Here is a 5,416-nt window from a genome sequence, read left to right on the forward strand (position 1 = left end):
AACCGAGTCGAGGCTAAAGGACGACTCGTTTGAGGTTTGTGCACAACATATACTTTTATAATCATCTTTTGCATATCGTTTTGAATAATGTGAAATATTGGATATGGCATTCTTATGATGTTGATCTAAATTGTTGAAAGTTATTATGTATATTTGAAAAGAAAATGTTTAGCAAATTGTTAAGATAAGTTTTGAAACCACAGTGTCATGACCACATATTTGAACACCTCACTAGCACGACTAGTGGGGGTAATTAGTTTCGAATTTTGATTCCTTCTCTGGAGAAGTGTTGAGGTGTGCCAGTGGAAGAGGATGTGAATGGATATCCATATATTTGAGCTAGCTAGCCTTGTGATGTGATTTCTCTTTAGCCTCTAGCTATTGAGATTCTATTTGTTTCGAATGGCATGATTTAACTGTGGGTTTTATGAAATGTGTTTTGATACTTTGAAATAAACTTGGTTTACATGTAAAATCTTACAATGCATGATTGTATTTAATTTTCATGTTTAGTCAAATTTTTGAATGAATGTGCTTTAAGTTTTGCATAAAGATTATTTTAGTATATTGTGCACTGCGAGTCTTAGTACTCGTGATAGCTTTTATTCTTTGTCAGATCTGAGAAATTAGAGGAAGCAGTGAATTTCGAGGTGTGTGAAGTCATCAGCTTGAAGTCTTCGGGTATAATTTATACCCTAACTGTAAATATTTCTTTTGATGTATATATTGCACATAAATGTATGGACATGTACATGGGTCTTGAGCAGCTTGTACAAAGTTTGTATAAAAGTTGTAATAAATTTTAATTTGGACTTTTTGAATGTAAATTTTAGTATGATGAATATATAAATTGTTTATCTTGAATGGAATATGAATAAATGATATTGATGGACAGTATTTTGAGAATTTTTGAACTTGTGAATTTTGAGAAATTGGTTGAGATTGAGTATGAGTTTGAAGCAGTGGTTAGATAATTATTGGAAGTGCTTTTATTTCAGGTATTTGAAGAACGGTTTTCTCAAAATACAGAGGAAACTCTGTCAAAATTTTTATAAAATTTACGGAAAACTAAAATGGCCAAAAATATTAATTAGTTTTAATTTCAACTAAATGTTTTAAATACTTATTTGAAATGCTCACCACTTGTCAAAGATAAGAAAATTGTTTTAAAATCCCTTGTAGGGTACTTAATGAGTTATCGGTAGGTGAAGTTCGGTAGTTCATTAGGTATTCTACGGGATCATGTTATGCCTTACAGAGGGGTAAGGTGTGACATTTTCAAATCTCAACTCCAACATTTTTATCAAAACAACACATTTCTCAAGTCAAATCCACAGTGATTTTCAAAGACTAAGATACAAAGATATAACACAATTTTTACAAGCCAAATAACTCATAATTATTTTACAACTTTACTGTACAACTTAAATTTACAACTGCTCAAAACCAAGAACAAAATATACATACAGTGAATATACATTACAGTATAAAATGCCACATGTGGTATACTCACTATACCCAACAATCTCTCGCTGGCGATACTAGCAGCCTAGCTTGCTGCCCTGTCTGTCTCTCTACTGCGGCAAAGAATAAAGCTATCACGAGACAATGTCTCAGTGGTGCACAACATTAACCAAATACAAATTTTAAATCACAATTCATAAATCATATCAATAGTGGATACTTAAAACCATAGTTAAATTCAAGACAATAAATGTCAACAAGAATTTAAACTCCATTTGTTAATATCACAATAATTTTCAATAAGTCAGATCATGGTTGAATTCAATAGACAGTATATGTCAATAAGAGTTTAAATCAATTTCACAATCTCACAATACATAATAACACAATTTAGTCGAATAACTGAAGAATACAGTGTTGCCAATCTATAACACAATTTAGGCCATGACACAATTTTTCCATATATGCCGTTTTGTACACCACGACAAGACATGCTCACCCCAATAATCGAAATCAATGAGGGAGGAAGCTAGCTATATAATGAGAACTCATCCATACTCACATCGGTGGGAAGTCAAAGAGGAGGAACATAATCATACTCACCCTGGACTAATAAGTCAAAGAGTGAGGAATAATCACACTCACCCCATTAATGGAGGAGGAACATATTATCAGTGTCATGCCAATTGTGAGTCAAAACAATTCCAAACATTTTATTCAAATGATCCGTAAGAATCCAATAAATTTCCAAAGTTATAATTTCATTCACAAAATGGCAACACAATTCGTAATTCACTTCAATTTCCACAAAACCATTTACTGATTGCTTTTCAATCAATAAGTATCCATCAAATACCATTCAAACAATTTTTCACGATTTCAAACCATTCACAATGTTTTTCAATCAATAAGTGTCCACCAAACACATTTCCACAATTTAAAACAATGATATGCAAATAGTCAATATTTATTTCCATTGAAAATAATTCAAAAGAAACAGTTGTTGTGCACAAACACAATTTAAAACAATAATATACAAATATTCAATATTTATTTCAATTGAAAAATTCAAAAGCAATAGCCGTTGTGCACAAACCTCGATGTTGTCCCCGATCCGGACTCAGTGTTTCCTTCCCTTTTCTCGAGTCTTTGGTAGCGAAACACAATTTGAAGTGTTTCAGTACTAATTTAAACTGTCTCTATCGATGGTGTTTGATAAATAATGCACTAAACTCAATTATTCACTTAATCACCTAATATACCGACCCTCGTTGCGTTTTAGGTAAATTAGGTTTTAGTGTCGTTAATATGTCACATTTGATAGGGTTTTAGGTTTGGTATGTTTTACCAAAGTCATTTCCTTGCTTAGTGCATTTTAATGCAAATTCTTTGGATCGAACACTGGTTTGACCTAACCGGACGATCAAGATCACTCGGTATTCGGGTCTCGGTCGAAACTACAAACTTGTAGATCTAGGTCTTATTGCACGCGGTGCAAAATTTCAGGTCAATCCGAGTTAAGTAGACCAAGTTATGGTCATTACACTATTGCTGGTCAAGTGGTACCATTTTAGGTCAATTTTAGGTCAAATTGGTCAATTCTGGTTCGGCCAGTTTTGGACCCGAACTTGTGCAAGTTGTTTGACTTGCTTATGGTCATTTCTGGGCTTTGGTGTCTTCATAAGACTTGTAGGTATGGGTCTTAACTATTCTTGGTCAAAATTTCAGGTCAATTGGACCTGGTTTGAGTGAGTTATGGTCTAAAAACTCGCTGCTGCCCAATTGGTCATTTTTCAGGTCCTAATTGCACCTAATCCGAATTGGTCATTTTTTTAGGTCACCTTGCAAGCAGAATTTTGGCATGGTTTCTCAATGAAAGTTGGCACATTTTGTGCCTAGTTTCACCTCAAATTGGTCTCATACCAATTGAGGTTACACATTCAAGGTTATAGGCTAAAATATACACTGCCCTCAATATGCAATTCACATCCCAACTTCAAACACACACTTACCTTTGCAAGGTTTACTTCCATACCCTACCAAACTGTTTTGGCACATTACCAACAACATTTTCTACATTATATAAGCATTATTTTGGGCAGATTCCAATCACCCTCAACACACCAAATATCATTCACAATTACAATTTCTAAGTACCATTACAAACACACCTAAACATTACAAACTTTACATACACTTTACAATGTAAATTGACATACATATCATCAATCCTTCTAGGTCAATATGCTGCCCACACTCCCTTCAATATACACCATTATTCAAGTGTCCACAAGCTGCCACAATTCATTCATCAACATCACATTGCCGTACCATATGCCAATTCCCATCAAAGTGCATCATTCACCATATATACATGCATTAAATCACTAGGTTACTAAATCACCATGATTAACATTATTTCTCATCAATTATATACACAAATACCTCATCAAAAACGTGACCCATGGCTGTCCAAAATGGCAACAACAATAACCCTTCAAACTCAAAATTTTCCTTCACCAAACCAATACCCATAACATGCATAAAAACTTTAACAAAGGATTTCTCAAAAATGCAAACTTACCTTTATTTGTAACTTGCTAAACCTTCACCAAACTTCTCAAAATTAGTATCAATATCTTCCTTGTGGTGTGTAGACCATTTTTCATGAAAGAACCTAAGAGAATGGAGTTGAAATGGAGAGAGGAAATGAAGCTCAAAGAAAACGTCAATGGAGTTTCAAGGTTTCTTCAATTCGGCCATTTGAGAGAATTTTGAGGAAGATGGAATTTCAGATGGTGAGTGGACCATATCAGCCATATTTCAATGATAAATTAATCCTATAGTGGTCCACTAACTAAAATTAAAACATATTATAAGTTAACTTTCAATTAATCCACATTTAACCCATTATTTCCACTATTTATTTTAGGTACCATCAAATTAATTTTTCATTTCATTTTCTAAGTGTAATACTATTTATTTTTAATGGACATTTAGGTCAAAAGACAATTCGGGATGTCAAATGACCATAATGCCCTGTTCGTGGCTTTCCGATTTTTGGTAACACCGTATTTTGTCTGTTTTTCTATTTCTCACTTTTCTTTGTACTAATTATTTAATTTTTGTTTGATCTTTCTAATGATATTTACTCTTAAACAATGGTCTATTTAAGTCATAAAAATGTTTCCTGGGGTTCCCATGATCCGAGTTAGTCAACGGTCCACGCCGTGACCTCCGTCTGATCACCCATCGCTAGGTTTCCCAGCTCGTTTAACTTGATCACATTTCTTTGCAATCATTTTTCCTTTGTTTTTCTTGTACTTTCTTTTCTTTTATTTCATTATTTTATGTCTCCTCACTCTCATTGAAGTGTGGTTCTAGGCATCCTAGCTGTCCGGACAACACTGGTCACTGGAGCAGCAGAACGCACTACCGAACTTAGGGGTGTTACAAGTGATCTTAAAGCTGTGATGGACTTCATGCTCAAAGCATCAGCAACTACATTTGCCTTCCCAGGATGATAATCAATCACACAATCATAGTCCTTCAGGAACTCAATCCATCACTTCTGCCTGAGGTTGAGCTCCTTCTGGGTTGGCAAGTATTTTAGGCTCTTGTGGTCTGTATAGACGTAGCATTTTTCACCATATGAATAATGCCTCCATATCTTCAGTGCGAAGATAATTGCTGCTAACTCCAGGTCATGTGTAGGGTAGTTCTGTTCATGTGGCCTTAACTGCCTGGAAGCATAGGCGACCACTTTCCTCTCTTGCATCAATACACACCCTAGCCCATTATGTGAGGCATCACTGTAGACCACAAAAGTCTTTTCCTGACACTGGCTGTGTTAACACTGGTGCTTCTGTCAACATAGCCTTCAGCCTCTCAAAACTGGCTCTCTTTCCAGCCAAATTTCATATTCTTGTGCAACAACTTGGTCATTGGAGCA

This window comes from Hevea brasiliensis, chromosome 7 (genome assembly GCF_030052815.1).
Source record: "Hevea brasiliensis isolate MT/VB/25A 57/8 chromosome 7, ASM3005281v1, whole genome shotgun sequence".
Classification (NCBI taxonomy): Eukaryota; Viridiplantae; Streptophyta; class Magnoliopsida; order Malpighiales; family Euphorbiaceae; genus Hevea; species Hevea brasiliensis.